The 21,144-nt window shown below is 45.3% G+C and overlaps 1 long non-coding RNA gene across 1 annotated transcript in view; it reads right to left on the bottom strand.

Annotated features, from left to right (window-relative positions):
• The window catches only part of LOC308482131, a 48,081-nt gene extending 31,886 nt beyond the window's left edge, over positions 1-16,195 (bottom strand). The window contains exon 1 of the long non-coding RNA XR_013989068.1: positions 15,379-16,195. This is a non-coding gene — a long non-coding RNA (uncharacterized lncRNA). The remainder of the gene's footprint in view (positions 1-15,378) is intronic.
• Between the last annotated feature and the right edge of the window lie 4,949 nt (positions 16,196-21,144).

Raw genomic sequence — 21,144 nt, 5'->3', positions numbered from 1 at the left:
TGCATCTCTATCAAAAGCTACACTAGCCATCTCAAAATTCAAAAATTTGGGGGGGAAATAAAAATTTCAAAAGTTCGCCAAAATTTCAAAATCAAAATCTTCACTGCTTTGGGCACTGTGAACTCTGAGGGAAGGGGGCGTTTGCTTAATCCCCTCTACACAATGGAACAGAAGACCATGTGCTTACCAGGAAGTACACTCAGAAAAATACTCTTTAGCATAGGATCTCAATCCTTTGTAATCCTTGAAAAATACTCAAAAATACGCAACACTGGGGCCAATAACCCTTTGTGGGAATGTTCAGGGTGGCAGGAGAAGATATATTGTTTATTAATATCCTTCCTAACTTACATTAGCAAGTTTCTTTACTTAGCAGAGTGCATTCCCCTTTACATAGCAGAAAACTAGTTGCAAACTCGTTTGAGTTTCTTAAGACAATATGTAATTCAATCTGGCATGTCCAGATTGAAATGTGTCTAATATTTTCCTGGTAAGACCCCTTGAATCCCTCCTAAAAGAATAAAGACACCACAGTCTTATTCATAAGCAATAAAAATAAAGTTTGCTCACGATCAGGCAGAGCACAGTGTGATCCCTGAAGGCAGGCTTAAGGCTTCAAGTTACAAGCATATGCAAACAGGTTTACCCTTGCAGTTAGCAGTCCGGGAAGTTCAAGGGTGGAAAGAAGATGCAAAAGGAGGGGAAGTGGCAGCATGCCTTGGCCTTTTACCAGGTCTGGAAAGGTCACGCCCACCCACTAGTCACATGCAAGGGAAGGATGCTCCAGGCCAGGAGGAACAGGAAGTTTTGACTGGCTGGACCAAACATTCCCTTGCATGTGGACTCGTAATCTGGTGAACCGGGTTCGCTTCCCAGCTCCTCCACATGCAGCTGCTGGGTGACCCTGGGCTAGTCACACTTTTCTGAAGTCTCAGCCCCACTCACCTCACAGAGTGTTTGTTGTGGGGGAGGAAGAGACAGGAGATTTTTAGCCGCTTTGAGACTCCTTAAGGGTAGTGATAAAGCGGGATATCAAGTCCAAACTCCTCCTCCTCCTCTTCTTCTTCTTCTTCCCTTGCATGTCCACTCTAGCAAAACAATGAATGTTGTACAGTGGTACCTTGGGTTAAGTACTTAATTCGTTCCGGAGGTCCGTTCTTAACCTGAAACTGTTCTTAACCTGAAGCACCACTTTAGCTAATGGGGCCTCCTGCTACCGCTGCGCTGCCGGAGCACGATTTCTGTTCTCAACCTGAAGCAAAGTTCTTAACCTGAAGCACTATTTCTGGGTTAGCGGAATCTGTAACCTGAAGCGTATGTAACCTGAGGTACCACTGTATTTGACTGCTCCCAGTAGATTACATCCCACACGGTGGAGGACTAGAGAAGTGTCCCATTTTAGCAGAAAATAAAAATGCATTTCAAAGGGTCTGTGGCTGAATTTTGCCATAAGTTTAGTTCATAGGGGTGCGTGATGGTTTCAAATTAAAAATAGAAACAAATAGGGCCTGGTTTGTTTGTTTTTTATATGATACTAGCAAAGAAATGAGTTCCAGAATCACAAAGGAGTTCCAAACATTCATTCAGCTCAATTCTCAGGGCAGAGAGCAGCACCTGACATCCTTGGACAGCTGGCACACCAGCAGCATCCCAGAAGAGCCTACCACGGATGCCCACTTTAACCCCACCCCTGCTTTTTGTGACCTGGTGTAGCCTTATTGGAGTTCACCGATTGGGTCTGCGTTGCTCCGGGACAGGAGGAAGGAAGTCAAATGACACCGAGGTTGGTTCAAAGAAGGAGTTTATTCTGCTCTCCGGATAGCAGAAGGCACTTGCGTGGTGAATCCACAGCAAGTCCAAAGAAATAAGAAATTTCATGCAGTATATATATCCTCCAGGCACCCTCTTCCTCCTTCCCTAGGAATCCAACCACGTCAGCCTATGTACGCAGGTTGACATCACATATGCTCCTGCTCTGGTATTCTTTTTTTTTTTTTTTTAATAATATTTATTGAGATTTCAAAAAAAAAATACAAAAATTACACAAAAAACAAAAAATAGAAAATACAAAAACTTACACAAAAAAAGAAAAAGATACAGAAGTAAAAAAAATAAAAATATGAAAAAGTAAAAAATACAGAATAAAAATAATAATAAAGAAGAAAAAACATTAGACCTCCTCCTCCTCCCTTCCTTTGTATTCCAGTTATTAATTATCCCAGCAAATCCTTTCCATTTTTCTATTTATAAAATAAACCTTAAAATTTAAAATTTAGATCTTAACTTTACCAGCTTCTTATATTCATAATGTTCTTTCATAATTCTTTAATAATTATTAATTATCCCAACAAATCCTTTCCATCTTTCTATTATAAAATAAACCTTAAAATTTAAAATTTAGATCTTAACCTTACCAGCTTCTTATATTCATAATGTTCTTTCATAATTCTTTATACATCTTTACTAAAGCCAGGTAATTTCTTCCAACATTTTTCTATCATTCATTTTTCTATCATTCTATCATTCATCAACTTTATAAAACATTCTGTTAGTTAAAAAACAAAAAAAGAGAAAAAAGCATATAAACAAGTCCGATCTTAATCCAACGTCCCTTCCTCCTGGTTTCGGGATTTGTCAGTCCTTATTCCTCAATCTAACCCAGTGACCTTATGTCCGAGGCCCTCAGGTCACTTCCATGGCCCTTCCGCAGCTTTTCTTCATATTTGTGGCTGTAGTCACTTGCTCGTAGTAACTCCATCTTAATAGTGTTTTTAACCCTTCTCATCAGATCAGATCCTTTTCCCTGTTCATCACTGCGTGTGGAATGGAACGCTGCTCTGGTATTCTTAACCATAAAAGGATCTTCCTTCCTGTACTTCTGACCATAAAAGGATCTTCCTCTTCCTACTCTTATCTTGGAGGAAGAGGTCATCATCTCCAAGAACGCACTCTGGCGCTGTTCCCAGACCGGGTCTGTGGTCTTTGTGGTCAGGACGTAAGATAAGCCACAGACGTGTCTTCTCTGTTCTACTGGTACAGTGAAGGCCATACTTGCCGTCACAAACTGATAAAGGAGAGAGCTTTGAGCACATCCGGGTTTTTGTTTATACATTGACTCAGAGCTCAAGTTAATGGATTTTAGCTAAGGAAAAATAGGGATTTTGGTGCAGTTTCAAACTGCCTGCACAGTCAGTTTTGGGTTTGGGAAACCCATTCCTTCACTGGCTTTTCAAGCAGCACCGTGCGATGAAGTGTAGCTCTGATTTTAATTTCCCTGATGTAACATCACTCTGAAGAATTGTGGGAAATTAAAATGGCAGCTAGATCCAATTGTCTGCCCCTGCTTAGGGAGCTGCTTCCTGCTGCCCTAGACTGGCAAGTCCACTCACACTGCTAAGGGGCCCTTTGCTCAGGGGCCCCTCACACCTGGAGCCAAGGTGACTTCTACGTCTCCTAATTCTTTAGTCAAGGTCTGGGGTTCATGATAAAGAACGTGCACAGAGGCAGAGAACATAAAATTCTCAAACTTCAAACAATAACAGTATTTTTTCTTAATGAATGCATGTAGACAATTATAAAAGCATCAAACAAGCACTTCATGCAAGCTTGCTCTGGATCCCTTTTAGGAGTCATTTAATCAGTTAAATAATATATATGTTACTGTGATTAACAAAACAGAGTATTTTTTATTTATGTGGCAAAATGTTTCGGCTTCTGCCTTCATCAGCTGCTCTGATGAAAATGAAACGATGCAGTTTCCAGAGGTGGGAGTTACAAAGCTTTGAGGATGGGGTGATCAGGGAAGCTTCATGCCCTGAAGCGAAGCGATGCTGGTGCCAGGTGGAGCCCATGTGGTGTCCATGTGTCCAGTGGGCACATCCATAAGTTAACATTTTTAGATCTGTCGGCATCCGAGTGCCTTGGAGACATCAAAGGTCAGGCCATTGGCACCAGCTGGACTACCACCCCTCCCATTTTTCAGACCCTCTCATGCCCCTGCTTTCATCTTCAACCTCATTCCCATGCCTCCTACCCCCTACTTTTTTGCAACCCCATTTCCACCTTCACCCCCTTTTAGAAGGTGATAAGGATGCTCAGCAATGCAATGCAGGCAGGGCCGGCCCACTCATGAGGCAAGGTAAGGCGACTGCCTCGAACAGCAGAAGCCCATGAGGCGGAACCCCTGCGGGCACCTTGCCTCCAGCAAGAAGTGGACCGGCAGCTGCATCAGTTTCCAGCAACATCTTGCCAAAATTTCACCAGAAGCCATTGCCACTGCTCCACAGACCCTGCCACACAACACAGGTAAGTGGGTGGGGGGCTTTAGTGGTGGTGAGGAGCAGGGCAGCGGCAGCAGGAAGCAAGCAGTGGTAGCCTCAAGCAGCAAAACAGGAGACATCTTCCCTGAATGTAGGGGAGGAAGAAGTTGCTGGAAGTTGCCATGGGGTGGTTTGTGAGCCAAGGGGGGTTGCACAAAAGGAGGACCAAAGGAGCAGGGTGTGGGTGTGTGGGTGTGATAGTGAAAATGGGTTCAAAGTGGGACTGTGAAATCGAAGGGAGAATTGGCTTCTGAAATGGGATTGGGAAGGGGAAGCTCAAAGGGGTTAATGCCAGGCTGTTGGTCACATGGAGGGAAAAGACTTATGGAGAGCCACCAAACCCCTATTGGTTCCACATTTCACCCCGGGTTGCAGTCAATGCTAGTCCTATTTGTAGTAGACCCATTGATATTAACAGACCTAGGTTAGGCATGTTAGGAAGAAGTGTTCCATCTTGTTATTAGTCTTCTGTTCTCATAGGCCCTTACAATTACAAAGGCAAGGAAAGATGCTTGTGGAAGTCCTGCAAAAGAAGGAGGCAAAAGTTTGTTTCGTCTGTGTGGATTCCTTCTCCCTGGAGACGGAGCATTTGCAGGTTCCTCTGCTAGCCTATTTTTCATTTTTATGCATCAGCCATTCCTCTTGCATGTCACCTCTTACAGCCCCCTTGAGCATTTTCAATCCATTCCACACAAGGTTTCCCTGCCTTTACCCATTTCCTTATTGTTTTTTAATTGTTTTGTGGTGTGGTGTGTGTAGATAGAGATGTTAGTTAACAGCATGATCTCTGTGGGTTGAATCCAGACTTAGTCCTCCTTACAGTAAACCTACTGAAATCAGTGGCACTTAAGTCAAGACTAACTTAAACCACGTTGATAGACAGATAGAGATATTTTTCTATGCAGGGGCCCAGGAAGATTGGCTGGCTGCCAGACCCCACAGCCACAAAGGCAAGCTATTTGCAGCCTGGTGGTGGGCAGGGGGTTTCCCTTTGTGGTTGTTACTTCAGGGGTGAGAATGAGGGCAAACGCAGGCTGGGCCAAAACTTAGAAAATGACTTTCAATAGGGACAAATGTAAGGTTCTGCACTTCGGCAGGAAGAACCAGATGCACAAATATTTGGGATATGTGGCTTGCTAGCAGTACATGTGAAAAGGATCTAGGGGTGGAGCACAAGCTGAACACGAGTCAACACTGTGATGCAGCAGCAAAAAACGATAACGCTGTTCTAGGCTGCATCAACAGAAGTATAGTGTCCTGATCAAGGGAAGTAAATGTACCACTCTCTTCTGCCTTGGTCAGACCACACCTGGAGTCCTGTGTCCTGTTTTGGGCACCACAGTTTAAGAAGGATGTTGACCAGCTGAAACGCGTGCAGAGGAGGGTGACCAAAATGATCAAGGGTCTGGAAACCAAACCTTATGATGAATGGTTGATGGAGTTGGGTATGTTTAGTCTGGAAAAGAGGAGAATGAGAGCAAATATGATTGCCATCCTCAAATATCAAAAGGGCTGTCACATGAAGGAAGGGCAGTCTTGTTTTCTTCTGATCTGGAGGGTAGGACTTGAACCAATGACTTCAAGTTACAAGAAAGGACTAAACGTCAGGAAGAACTTTCTGACATTAAGCGCTGTTAAGACAGTGGAACGGTCTCCCTTGGGAGGTTGTGGACTCTCCTTCCTTTTTAAGCAGAGGTTGGGTGGCCACCTGTCAGGGATTCTTTAGTTGAGATTCCTGCATTGCAGGGAGTTGGACTAGATGACCCTCTGGGTCCCTTCCAACTCTGCAATTCTATGATTCTATGGAAATCCTTAAGTCTAAAACCCCAACACTGAGCAGAGGTACAGTATTCCCCATGGTGTGCATATCTCAGAAATCTCAAAAATACGAGTGTAAAGCATGCACAAAATGCATTAATTAGTGAAAATGACATATATACAAACATGCATTATCATAGGGGAAATTGCTCTTCCAAAATGTGCATATTAGGCAAAACTGCATTAAGAAAGTGTGTAGTAGGAGAAAATGGTGCTAAAATGCTGGGGACCTTTTAGAAAAAAATCACAAATTGATGTGGAAATGTGGAGAACTGAACTGAAGATTGGAAAAATGAGAAACTGAGATAAACTGAAATTGACAGATTTGCTCATCCCTAGCAGGCACTACAATTACAATGTCTGTTGGACAAAGGCACGGCAATATTTTACGTGCTCCATTCCCTCCTGAGCCTCCACTAGTGAGGAGCAAGTCTTTCCCTGGCACTCAGAAAACAGCAAGGGAGCTCAGCAGCCAACCTAGTCAGAAAGCCAGCTCCCAGCACTTGCTTTCCAGGTGTGTTGAAGGGTTGCTATGGCTACCAGCACTGCCACTTTACTCAGCATTTGCTGTTAAGATAAGCTTTGGTCTACGTGTCACAGCAAGAAACTGTTTGTGTATACTCTCTAGGGCGCTGTCTGGTTTTGCTTTGAATTACTTGTGTGATGCAGCCTCTCTTCCTGCCCTTGAGGTGGAAAGAGATAATTGTGCGACCTGGAACCTGGAACCATCAGGGTTCTTCCCCAGACACATCTTCTGTCTCACAATTTTATCCCAACCACTCTTACTTTATCTTATTGTCATGGAGTATCTCTTTCTTAGCTCTTTAGTTAGGCGTCATTAAGAACACAGCAGCTCAGGGAGCTTTGTACACCCTCAGTTCAGCCAAACCCAGGTAAAGGGACCCTGGACAGTTAAGTCCAGTAGCGAACAACTCTGGGATTGCGGCGCTCATCTCGCTTTACAGGCCGATGGAGCCGGCGTTTGTCCACTCCGCAGACAGTTTTTCCGGGTCATGTGGCCAGCATGACTAAGCCGCTTCTGGCGCAATGGAACACCGACACCAGAGCAGCGCACAGAAACGCCATTTACCTTCCCACCAGAGCGGTACCTATTGATCTACTTGCACTTTGAAGTGCTTTCAAACTGCTAGGTTGGCAGGAGCAGGGACTGAGCAACAGGAGCTCACCCCGTCGCGGGGATTCGAACCGCCGACCTTCCGATCGGCAAGCCCAAAGCTAGTGGTTTAGACCACAGCGCCACCCGCGTCCCACCAGCCAAACCTAAACTTCCCCCAAAAGCTGGAATTATGGGCTATGAACATACTTTCCAGCATTTCACAAATCAAAAGCGAGGCAGGCTTTCAACACCTCTATTACTGAGTATCACTGCCTAATTCCTACCTCCACTTCCAGTTGCACATTGCTGACATCTTTACATCCGCTGTGTGGTCTATTTCTTTCCTTTGCAACTCCTTGAGCTGTACTGTTGTTAGAAAACAAACGAACCCCAAACCCCACGACATTTGTTTCCTGGTTAATCATCCTCAAGAAAAATACAGTACTCTTACAATCTCTCGTTATTATCCATTCAAAACTAACCTCACCAGCATGTGAAATGGCAAGCAGTGCAGTGATGATGCCTTAATGTGTGTGCATTTATGTGAGGGATGAGGGATTTTTGGCCCACCAGATGTTGTTCAACAGCTGGGCAGCAGAACACTTTGCAAATAGTCCCATGGGGCAGCTGCATTTCCCCCCAGGAGTGCTTCTGGGAACACCATCACGTAACGGCATTCCCAGGTGTATTCTGTCCCTCATTTGAAAAGCATCCAACATTATGCTGATATTTATTTCTATGATGTTTTTCAGCCAAAGGCCTCCAACGCAATGCATAAGGAATTTAAAATGAACAATAAACTTCAGCAAAATTAAAAACAAGCAGAAGAAACAAAGAAGAAAATGAAACTGTTATGTACTGAAGTTCTCACCCTGGGCCAGCAGGGGGATACTGTAGATTGTTATGCAAATGAAGGATCGAAAGTGACGTTCAGTGATTGGATAGTTTTAGAAAGTTGTTACAATAACAAGGTACTGGAGCTCTATATAAGCAGGCTGACTGAGCCCTTCAGCTCAGTTCAGTTCTGGTCTCAGAATAAAGAAGAGCTGTTTGAAGAATCGCTGTGTCATCTGATATGTTCGCCCACAACCTAACAGAAACAGAAACAATATCATAAGGAGCCAGAAAAATGGAAAGAAATAAAGCAGATAAAAATAGGAAGAAATGTGCTAATTATAAAAGATCCAGTGGCTGAAAGAATGGCTGAAAGTAGAAGCAGGAGGCAGTCATGGACACTTTCTGAGGGGACCCCACAATCTAGATGCTGCTATTGAAAAGTTCCCGTCCTGTGTATACACTGATTTAATGTTAGATCTAACACCGGTTCTGAGAGATCTGCATTGGCTCCCAGTACGTTTCCGAGCACAATTCAAAGTGTTGGTGCTGACCTTTAAAGCCCTAAACGGCCTCGGTCCTGTATACCTGAAGGAGCGTCTCCACCCCCATCATTCAGCCCGGACACTGAGATCCAGCACCGAGGGCCTTCTGGCAGTTCCCTCATTGCGAGAAGTGAGGTTACAGGGAACCAGGCAGAGGGCCTTCTCGGTAGTGGCGCCCACCCTGTGGAACACCCTCCCTTCAGATGTGAAGGAAATAAGCAGCTATCCTATTTTTAAAAGACATCTGAAGGCAGCCCTGTTCAGGGAAGTTTTTAATATTTAACGCTGTACTGTTTTTAACACTTGATTGGGAGCCGCCCAGAGTGGCTGGGGAAACTCAGCCAGATGGATGGGGTATAAATAATAAATTATTATTATTATTATATTATTATTAGATCTTAGAGTGGACCCGATCTTTATCTACAGCCCCTGCCCACCAAAGGCCATGTTTGAAGGGGAGGGCAGGGCTAATCACCTGCCAATCATTTGGTGTCACAATGATGTCAGGTTTTCACTGCCAGTGTTTGAAATAAAGCCATGCAGGCAGAAGCAGTGACAATCCGTTAATTGCTGAGGCTTCTACTCACCAAGGTTTATCTCTCGCTCTTAGCACTTTAATTAGCTATTGCTAATATCACACCAGCTCAAGGAGCTTTGCACACATCCCAACAGCTTCCACAGAGCTTCTGAAGCTCCAACAATCAGTTGTCAGGGATTGCAAAGTGTTTTGCAGGTGCTACTGATCAGCTGATCACAGATGCCTGTAAACCCCATTTTAGCCCTACCTGCCCAACACCTGACAGTATATCAGGGGTGAGGCAGGTGGACTTGGCTTGGGGAAAAATCTAGGAAAAATCATATGCCCTTGATTTCCTCCTTCACTGCCATTTGATGGCTGAATCTGCTTTGTATCTGCTTATCATTTTAGGTTTTAGGCAGAAAGCCAAGGAGGAACTATAAGGATGCTATTCTGGCTGGATTTGAGGCCCTTGCTAAGCCTCCGAGCAATCTAATATCTGCTTTTTCATCTATCATTGTGAAAATATGCTTCAGCATTCCAAGCTGAAAAGGAAGTATTACATAATTAACATTATTTCAAACACTGTCAGTATAGTACATATTTTATGCCCACTGGCAACATCTCTGAAACAGAGATTCAAGACATGAATTAATGGGTAAATTAGAGCCCTAACTGTATCAAAACTTTCAAAACCAAGATGTGCAGCAAACAGGAAACCTTTGCAGAGCTCTACTCATTTGCAGGGTGCCTTGGCAAGGGCACTGCCAAGAGTTTCAGAGAGCATGAAACTCCGAGTTGGGGTTAGTATGATCCCATCTCTCCACCTCGGCTGTTCCCCTGCATTGGGGGAGGCCCTCCTGAGTCCCCCAGCCTCCAGGCCCTACAATTCTGAGTGGGCGAGGGAGGCTGACTCCAGTTAGGGTCCCTTACACTGTTCCTTAGGCCCCACAGCCCTGAGTGGCAGGTCTCTAGAATTCTCCATCACCTTAAAGATGATTCTGGGTGTTCACTGGTGTGAACAGCAATTTTTGAAAATATCTTTATCCAGCCTCTTTGGACAATGAAATATACTCAGAGTCGAGTGTGAATTTCATGCTCTTTATTCAGCTCGTAGTAGCAATGAATGAATCTTTCCCCAAAATGTCTATACATTATTTACACAATGGGCCCTGCGTGATTGGCTAATTCCAGGCTGCTCCTGTAGGCCAATCAGGTTGCTGATTCACTTCATCCAGGAGCCTGGTTGGCTGCTCCTGCAGGCCAATCAGGTCGCTGATTCACTTCCACCTGGAGTTGGATTGGGTGGCTCCTGCGGACCAATCAGACTGCTGCATTCTGGATCCTATTGTTCTAGGATTCAGCTCAGTACATAACAGGCAAGTAGCTAAACTCATGCTATACAGAAGAGGGTGGCTGAGTGCTGTGTGGCAATGCTGAGAGGACCTGGCGAGAGTGTGCCACTGCTTTAATGGCCCACTCACAGCAGTGCTGATGAAGTGTGAGAAGGGCCAGCCCAAGACATTTCGGCACCTGAGGCAAACCACAAAACGGCCAAAAGAAAACCCAGCCAGGGAAGATGGGGTGGGTGAAGATCTACATCAGGAACAAGGAGGAAATTGAACTGGGAATCAAATGGGGGGGAAGGGGCCCACTCTGAATCGCCCTGGGGCAGGTGCAGAACCCAGGAGACCCCAGAGCGCAGCCCCCATCATTTCCTCTCTAAAGGTGGGAGGAGACCAGCAGCACCTCTTATTTGCTAAGAGGCCACTGTAGAGATGACATTTCAGAAGGAGGTGGCAGATCCAGCTCCAAGGAGCATCTCACTGCCCCCGTGGCAGCAGTAGTGGGCAATGCGTTCCTTGGAGGCCAGATCTGCTGCCCCATGGATCCTGCTATCCCAGACAGTTGGCCTCACCTTGCCTCTTGAATGGGCCAGGCTTGAGTGTGGGAATACACACAAATATTCCCTGCCTCCATCAAGGGCTGCTGCAAACATCACCTCCACCTGAACCTTGTTGGGCCAAATGAGGAAGTGGATTTTTCAATCTCATCTCATTTGTGCTCAGCAGTGACACCTCTATCGCACCATCCTGCTAATTAAACCATTTGATTCCTGGATGCAAATTTCCTTTTGCTGTTATTTCTTATTGTAGGAAGGGGGCAGTTTGTGCCGGAGGGAACGAGCTTAGAACAATCACGGTTGGGTTCCATATTTATTTCTGTATATACAAAAGCAGCACCTTCATTATTCATCCCCCTTCAGGGCAACTATCTCATAATAATAAAAACGTCAAAAGGAATACACAGATACATATATCCACCAATAGAGAAGGTTCTACAAATGTGCCTGGAGAGACTGTGATTTATGACCTAGCAAAAATGGGGATGGGGTGAGGATCCTGCTGCACCAGCTGAAATGTAACTCCTTCTTGACTATCTGTGTTGGTTACTGGAATCAGTCATCTCACGGGGCAATGCTCTGATCACCTACGTATTAATGTTAGGTGTTTAGGAAGGTGATACACAAAGCCATATGTGCAGTGTGAATGTACACTGATAGCTCACGGCTGTGCCATTCTCTCTGAGTAAATCAAACCCCCACCCTTTCCCATGGGAGTAGCCAGGGGGGCAGCTGTTCCCCCCCCCATCCAGTAAATAAATAAAAATACTTAACTAACTGACCATTCGCATCACAGATAGATAGGTTCTGCCCCCCCCCATAAATCCTGCCTCCCACAAACATAAATCCTGGCTATGTCCAGGCTCCTTTCTAGCAAAGGGCAGAGTGATTTGGACTGCACTTCTATGAACCTTTCCACTGCACAATTCACAGCTGCCTTAAGATTTCCCTCTCCGCATTTCCCTTTGTTTAGTGATTTCTAGTCTTGGGTCTTTTGTCCCACCGCATTCCCCAGGAAAACCCGCTGTTTACTGCTGAATCGGAACAAATATCAATAGTTTTTTTCTGCAGATTGCATTTTTTTGTGATTCACCTGCAGGGGAAGTCCCTAACTCACTGAGGGTTTGAGACCCATTGGCTCCCCTCACCTGGTTTAGGCTGCCAGTCAAAGCCGTTTCCTGGGATTGTGGCCGCTGTCACATGCTGACAGCTTCTAGGAGCTACAGGTGAGAGCTGAGTGCAGGGTGAGGACCCAAGGTGGACAAACTACCCCTGAAGGAGCACAACATGCCCCCTACCAGGAGTCCCACCCCTCCCCTAACACCCTATGCACTCCAGAGATTGCAATACTGTGCAGCTAAATACACATCAGCAATAAGAATGTCAGATCTTAGGGCTGTCATTCTTCCTAGGTTTCTGTTTAGTTTCTGGCACTTGAAAATTCCCCTCCTCAACTTCCCATACCACTTCTGTCCCTCGAGTCCTTGGGTAACACTCCTTCATCCTGGGCATCTTTGCTTTTGACGTTAATCCCATTATCTCTCTAGCCTCCATCTTTTTTACTACCTCACTTGTTTATAACCATATCTTGGTTGCCAGTGGAGTCATAAATCTCTTTTATGCCTCTGGTGAGTGACACCGTGGAAATGCTCCAAAGGAAAACTCATATTGCTATAATATAGCTTACTTTGTGCACCTCAAGCACCGTGGTGTCTGGTTCCCTCACTTATGTGTGCGTGTGTGCATATTTAAGAGAAAGAACATATCAAATGAGGATGAACCATTAATGAGTACTCTTTGGGTTAAGTCAGTCAACCAGCTACAAATCCACCTAACGGTTACATTGTCAAGCTCACATTTGACCAGCTTTTCCGCAAGAATATCAAGGCCCCGGTAGATAAAAACAAAAATGGCCTCAAACCACATAGAGAAAGTTGAAGGGATGATGGAGCAGCTCCCACAGAAGCAGCTGCAGCAAAAAGACTTGACAAAGGGGTGGATTAGAGCCCTAAGACTCCTAGGGACACAATTCACATGAAAATCACAGAAGCTGAGGCCGCAGCCAGCAAGGCGTTCAGCATGGGTGTGAGGCACAATGAAAGGATCCAGTCTGTTATAACGGCTAGTAAGGAACTCCAGCTAAAGGTGTGAACCTGGGGGACTGTGTTAGAAGATGGACTGGTTTGGGGGTCCCAGAATTCTCTGGGTGGGCTTCCTCCATCTAGCCTTACAGACTATGGATGTTGGAAAAAACCATAGAATCTGACATATAAACCTACCTCTGAAACTCATATGGCACATAGTCATATACCTTGAGTATTACCAGGTAAAATAAGAACTCTTGAATAAAAAACACCCCCTGAAACTGGCTTGGAATGAAAAACAAGTGCTTTTCCTCCAGGATTTGAGCAAGGGATATGCCATGCAGAGATAAAACCTTGATACCAGCTACAGAGAAACTGCAGGAGACAATCTCTGGTGCAGGTGGGACTTCCCTTTTCACCTCATTGTTCACGGAGGGCATAAACCATTCAGGCACAACACACAAAGGAACCAGGCACTTTATTTAAGATGGAGAAATCCTAGTCACTGGAAGAACAGGAGGACCAAGTACGTAAGACAAAATGGCACATCAAACAGGGACATATTCCAGCAAAGAAAAACTACATTCAGCACCACTCCAGGACATCAAGATTTTTGTGATTCTGCCAAAAACAAAGTTTCCCACAGAAACTGGAAGTGCCCGTGTTGCTAGACGACATTCACCTGAATTGGCACGGCTATGGCATTATGAACACGTCACAATTTCAGCAGCTGGCAAAAGGCTACAAGAGCAGGGAAACATCTGCTAACAGCATCACCCTCCTTTTCCTTCTCCAGTGTTCTGCCGGACACCTGCAAAATGTTTGCCTGAACAGACTGCGGGAACCTCCCTCTGGAGAATCTCCAGCAAGAGGGCACACAATGGATCAAAAGGGTATTGTGTTCGAAAGTTCTTTGTCACACCAAAAGGTTGTAAGTTGAATTGGCATCTGAAACAGGGAGTGGGGGACCTTTGAGTCATATCTGGGAGATCTCATTAAATGAAAAAGGGTTTCCAAACTTCTTTAATAACATAAACCCAATATTACTTGCTTGCAAGAGAGAAATCTGGCTAAAAGCAAGTGTTAAAAGATGGAGGGAAAGATTTTTCTGCCCCAGGCTTGTCCAACTCCAAGACAGTGACAACTGTATTATGCACCCCACCCCAGAGCATAGGAAGGGGGGCACGATGGGTGCGGACCACCCCAGGTGTCATCACTGAGGGGGGTGACAAAATGGCAAAAATATATGTTTTTAAAATAAGAAATTCCCATGGGGGGGGGAAGGTTTAAAGTGCTTATGCTCACAACATTAATTAAATAAACCAGAAAATAACACTTGCAACTGTAAGTATCTTATTTTTCCTTCTTTTAATAATTTCAATGTGGGGGGTGGTGACAAGAAATTTTCTGCACTGGGTACCACCTGACCTTGCTACGCCACTGCACCCCCCCTTCCCTTCCAATATAAAGAAGTAGCAAGAGACCCTGAGGGGAAGATTTATATTTGCGAAATGCAAACTTAACAATTAAATATTGGAGAGGGAAAGGGAAATTGGAGAGGGAAAAGGGGTCATAGGGAGAGAAAATTGTGGATGGGGTCAGGCCTGGGGGGGGGGCAACCTCAGGCCAGGGGTCCTGCCAGGGACTGGTTGCTTTTTTGCTTGAGTTTATAACTTTGTTCTAACTAGACTTCTTCCCAAGCCTCAGGCCTGCATGAGCCGGGATGGGATAGTACCATTTCTGCATCCCCATGCTGTTCACGCCTGGCACTCGCAATGACGCAGAAAATATGTGATGACACAGGCTACTTTATTCCTTACTTATGACCGTGTGATACTTTTAGCTATATGAAATGCCGCCCTCGACAATATATCTCGATCAGTCAAGGGCGGAATGAAGAGAAAATGTTCCTGCCACACGACGTGGGGGGCAGAGTAGAATTATAGCAACAAAATTCTTCTGGATGTTCTCCTGAACATGCTTCACTGAAAGGAATGAGGGTCACACAAGAGCCTACTGCACTGGGGTGGCCTGGTAAGAATATGCAAGCTACCAGTGCAGTTATCACAGGGTGGGATTTGGACAGGTGACAGGTGAAACAGAAATTGTACATATGAAACAAAACAGAGCCATTACTGTTTGGTTTATACAGTTCTCTGACTTCTCTGGGGGTTAACCAAGGAAATAAACTCTGTTGCAGCATATTTCACTTACAGCATCAACAAACACGGGTAAACTCACCAGTTTCAATCAACCACTGACTGACAATGTGATAGACAATCATCGACACTTCAGGCAGGCTCCATTAGAGTGACACTGCAATCACCGGGTTCCTGGCAGAGGAGTTGCCATGGCAACGCACCCGGACAATGCAAGGAATGAGATGCACCTGTGAGAGTACAAAACATTAGGCAGAGAAGGGGAAATATTTCTGGATTCACAAATATAAAGCAGCCTTCTGTGTCCTTGGACGTTTAAGCACTTGCTATACGAAAGGTTTTGAAAGCAATGTTCCCCCAAGTTGTGGTGGAAAATTTAGGGAGCTTGTGAGGTATAACCATAACTGTCAACTTTTCCCTTTTCTTACGAGGAATCCTATTCGGAATAAGGGAATTTCCCTTTTAAAAAGGGAAACGTTGACAGCTATGGGTATAACCTCCCCCCCACCCCACTTCAGAATCCCCTCATTTATAGTTGATGTGAAAATTGGGGTTTGGCTTTTGCTGCCCAACTCCCCATGGGGCTCTGAGTCCCCTAAGACTATGATTGGTCAGAGAAGAATGGATGGAGGCAGGATCCAGCGGAGAGCAAGGCAGATATTTATTTTTCTGTTGCAACAGAGTTCGTGCCCTTCCTTCCAAGGAGGGAGAGACCCTGAACAAAAGTGTGCAGGAACCTTTAAAGACTTTTGACATTGCCCAACCCCCTTAGCCAAAGACCACACCGAAATATCATACATCCTTCACAGGAGATGGTCTACAGCAGAAATCCTGTCTGCCAGGATACCAGATAATGGTCACTGATTGCATTACCCGGGCAGCCTGGCCATTCTTTTATGATGGTCAATACTTTAGTTCCTGGTCACAGGCTTACCCTATTCATACACAAACACGTCCTTAAGACAGGATTTGTAAGCAAAAAGGCAATGGGAAGGCTTTCCCAATTTGCCTCCCTTACTGCAGAGGAATACTTGAAGTCATTGGGAGAGTCAAAATGGCTTCAGGATTGCTCTCTCATACTATTTCAGATACATGGTTTATATATTTAGATATGTGTGCATTTATGAATATTTATTCTATATTTGAGACCTTAAAAATTCTTATAACATAGTACAGTAGTTAAAGTATCAGCCCAACTCCAAGTGTCTGCTTGCAGCCCTAAAACTCAAGGCCACACACAGTCTCTTGGTCTAACATACATTTGACAATGGGGGAAGGGGGTGGACTTGAGCTCCTGGGAGGGGATTGGGGGGGATGAATGGCAGAGTCTAACTCAAGGCAGCCAACAATGTCCCTCACTAGTTGGCTCCACTGCACTCCACACACAAAAAATGGTACAAGACAATCCACATACCGGCTTTTGGAGGCAAAATTACTAACTCCCCAGCAGGGATCAATAGGAACCAAAACATCTATCTGCAAAGAGGAAGTGTTTCATTTAAATCACAGAAAGCCTAGGCAATGAAAACCTGAAATGTCTAAAATAAAATAAACAAATATCAAACATGCCATTTTCTCATCACACAAATCCATAACATAAAGGTTTCTCCAGCTACTCCTGGCTTGTTTGTTTTTACTGGCCCCTCATGAGCCAGTGGGAAGCCTAAACTGGTCTTATGGCTGTGATGCCTCAGTTGTGGGACTTCTTTGTGACACTGCCTGAAACAGAGAGAGGGCTTATACAGATTTCTTCCCACAAAGGCTAGTATTTCCCAGCAAGCAGGCAGAAAAGTCCACATTGAAGTACCTTAAATATGCAAAGATTTTCCTATCTCAGAGTTGCTTTGGTTAATTACTTTGGGAGATGTTTAACATATTTGAAGGATTGGCTCTTTGAACTTCAGAGAGACTTCTTCAGGTGGGATAATCTCCTTGTTATAATCCTGATTTTAGATATATCTGGCTGACCTTCTTATAACCTGGTGCCAATGATTAAGAGTGTGGCCTTGCCTTTGTGGCATCATTAGGTATCTCTCCTATTAGACACTGTTCTAGTTTTTCCTCTGTCCTTACTGACTCCTACATCACATGAGAGGAGAGGTCCATGGCTGCTGCTGCTGCTGCTGCTGCTACGCAGAACCATAGAATCATAGACTTGGAAGGGACCCTGAGGGTCATCTAGTCCAACCCCCTGCAATGCACAAATCTCAACATGTCGCCTCTGACTTACCCCTTCTCTAAGCCCCAGATGCAGCAACCTTACTCCACAGGGGAGTTGCTCGATCCCCTCGATCACTTTGGTGGCCCTTTTCAGAAGCTTTTCCCATCTCCACAATATCTTTTTTGAGCTGAGGTGACTAGAACGGCACACCGTCTTCCAAATGTGATCACACCATGGATTTGTATAACGGCACCATGTTTCTGCCAGTTCTGTTTCCAGTTCCTTTCCTAAGGATCCCTCTTTTCTCTTTCTCTCCTTTTGTGCTGATGAAAGGAGAATCCAGCTCTGCGGACAAGTCACGCTTTTGAGTGCAAAATGCTTAATTGGCATTAATTTATGATGACTACAGGACACAGGTTGTGAGTTTTTGCCTCCTTTGGTTTGACGGAGTCAGTGTGTGTGTCAGGGGCGAACGACACCTGGGCGGGGACGTCACTATGTAGGACACGTGCAACGTCGCTACATACGACGCATGTGCCGTACGTAGCGACACCACACATGCGCTGTACATAGCGGTTTGCCGGTGCCAGCGCTCCAGCGCCATATGGATGGTGCCGGGATCCTCTGCTCACAGCTGCAGCCACAAACAGAGGATCCTCCATTCACGGCTGTAGTGGCAACGGAGGGATCCCACCGCCGTCCGTACAGTGCTGCAGCGGCGCTGGAAGCAAACCACTATGTACAGCGCATGTGCATCGTCGTTATGTACGCCGCATGTGTACGATGCTGCACATGCGCTGTACATAGCGGTTTACCGCTGCAGCCGCGAACAGAGGATCCTCCACATGCGGCGGCAGCGCAATGGCTGCTCGCGCCCCCGCGAGGTGCCTTCTTGTCACCCCCCCAGACATGGCACCCGGGGCACACTGCCCCCACCCCCCTGTTGCGACGCCACTGGTGTGTGTGTGTGTGTGTGAGAGAGAGAGAGAGAGAGAGAGAGAGAGAGAGAGAGAGACCTTGTCTCTGTGTGAGTCATGTGTACACTGATACCCAGGCTCCTTTGTGAAGCCTCCTCTGCAGGGGCGGTGGTGGAAGGAAGGCCCACCGTGCGGCTGCCTTGCACCTTGAGCAGACACCCACCCAGCGCTCACACTTCCTATAACCCTTCTTGGGGGCTGCCTCCTTTCCCAAACAGTTGCGGGCAGGAGGGAGCAGCTTTGGCCACTGCCCAGGGCTGTGGGGCTCTGTCCCATCCCACCAGCTGTGGCGACATCAGTTCCTGGAGGGGGAAAGCTCAGGAGAAAGTAGTGGGGGCAGATCCACGATGGGTGGTCAGAGGGCGAAGGACTAGCAAACTGGGAAGAGGAGGAGGTTTTGGAAGCTGAAGGGACAACAGGTTTTAGTGAGCAAGAAGAGGCTGTAGCAGAGAACAGTCCAGACTCAAAGGCTGAAGAGGAGGCTGGAGGAGACTGGAACCAGCTTCCTTCTCCCCTGGTCTCCTAGAACACAGAGAGAAATTAAAAGGGCAGAGGAGAGGTTGGTTGTGCACAGGTGCAGTCTATGACTGCTTGGGGGAAAAACCTGGACTTAGGCAGCTGTGGGAAGCAGGGACCTTCATTCCTCACAACTGCCTCATTCAGGTAAGACCTACTGGGAAGAGCTGGAATCGCTAGGCCTGTGCTGTTTTGATTTATTTGAATAAAGAGTTAACTTCACTGACATCAGTTTTGTTGTTGTTGTTGTTGTTGTTGTTGTTGTTGTTGTTGTCGTCGCTGCTGACCTTCACCTGACTCCCGCTTCTGACATGTGGCCAATTCTTCCCATTTCTGGTCTTTGCTGTCCCTGCTCCACATTACAGGAACAACATTTTAGGGATGTTTTTGGGTCACTTCCAGGTTCAGTGAGATGTGCACATGACTGGTCGCACATATATGAGATGCGCCTAAAATGGTCACTGCCTGTACAGTGGTACCTCGGGTTAAGTACTTAATTCATTCCGGAGGTGCGTTCTTAACCTGAAACTGTTCTCAACCTGAAGCACCAGTTTAGCTAATGGGGCCTCCCGCTGCCGCCATGCCGCCGGAGCACGGTTTCTGTTCTCATCCTGAAGCAAAGTTCTTAACCCAAGGTACTATTTCTGGGTTAGCGGAGTCTGTAACCTGAAGTGTCTGTAACCTGAAGCGTATGTAACCCGAGGTACCACTGTACTCAGTAATGTTTACACATCAATAATGTGACACAAATATTTTTGCAAAAAAAGATACCAAAATGGAACTGTTCCCTTTGGAGCACGCTGATTCTTACACCCTGTGGGAATTAAACTTATGAGAGACCATGTTTACTTTACTGCTTTAAGCTACTTGAGTTTAGTTAACCTGGGTAGAATGTTAAGTCCTTTGAGGATTTTAAACTGCTTAAATTGCTCCGAAGATCAGCTTAGTCTTAAACTGTTCAAAAGGTTTACAGTGCAGCAATTAATGCACTCTAAGCTGATTTAAAAGCTTGAATTTTACTTACCGCACTCCCGTTGCCCCACCTCACTTTTTAAATGTAATTTCTTTGTCCAGTCATTTCTTACCTGAAAATGTAAAATGTAAAAGTAAAGGTAAAGGACCCCTGGATGGTTAAGGCCAGCCAAAGGCAACTATGGGATGTGGCACTCATCTCACTTTTCAGGCAGAAGCCAGAGCACATGGAAGCGCTGTTTACCTTCCCGCCAGAGCAGTACCTATTTATCTACTTGCACTGGTGTGCTTTCAAACTGCTAGGTTGGCAGGAGCTGGGACAGAGCAATGGGAGCTCAGCCCATCACACAGATTCGAACCACCAACCTTCTGACGGCAAGCCCAAGAGGCTCAGTGGTTTAGACCACAGCGCCACCTGCATCCCTACACCTGAAAATGTAAGAAATATCCAGTCATATGGTGATTCTACTTAATAGATCCTTGACCTAAAAGTCATTGCCTTCAAGGTGTTATTTAAATATCAGAACAAGAACCAAGGAAGTACAGCAAAAGCGAAAGTTGTCACAATCATAACATATCCTTAAATACAGGAATTGCTTCACATCGACATGTATTACATGTATAACATTTGACCTGTCTATACTTCTTACTCTACACTTGAGCCCTATTCGATGATGAATCTGAATTACACCTGTAGACCTCTTCCAGATCTCTGTACATTTAGCCAAACCTTTAAGCAGAGACTATGTGTGGAGGAGTTCTTTGTGATCTGCATCAGTATTCTGAACACTGCACAAAGAGCATGGAGATATGCACATTGTAAGCTCTAGCCAGAGGTAAAGCTGAACATACAGAAAAGGGAGGAAGTGTGGGTATAATCTTAAGAACGTAGGCAAAATCTTAGATTAGATCAAAGTCTAGATTAGATCCAGTTTATTCAGCAACTTTTCCATGGGTTTGGGGCCCAAAAGTGAACTATCAAAGATCAGACTTCAATATACTACCCAAATTACAACTTAAATTTGCACAAATGTTACAAATACCATTAGTGGTATCCTCATTTAGATATTTAAGTGTGCAGGTCTTCAAAAATAAACTATATTGCCATAATTATGGTTGATTGTGGTCCAGAATGAAGCCAGAGATAGACATTGTCTCATTGGAATCTTTCACTTTTCAGTAGAAGAGCTACCATAAAAATGATGCTCTTACCTTGATTCAC

The sequence above is a fragment of the Podarcis pityusensis genome (assembly GCF_964106645.2).
Source record: "Podarcis pityusensis genome assembly, chromosome: 7".
In the NCBI taxonomy this organism is placed as follows: Eukaryota; Metazoa; Chordata; class Lepidosauria; order Squamata; family Lacertidae; genus Podarcis; species Podarcis pityusensis.
This window is presented reverse-complemented; position numbering and strand designations above follow the sequence as displayed.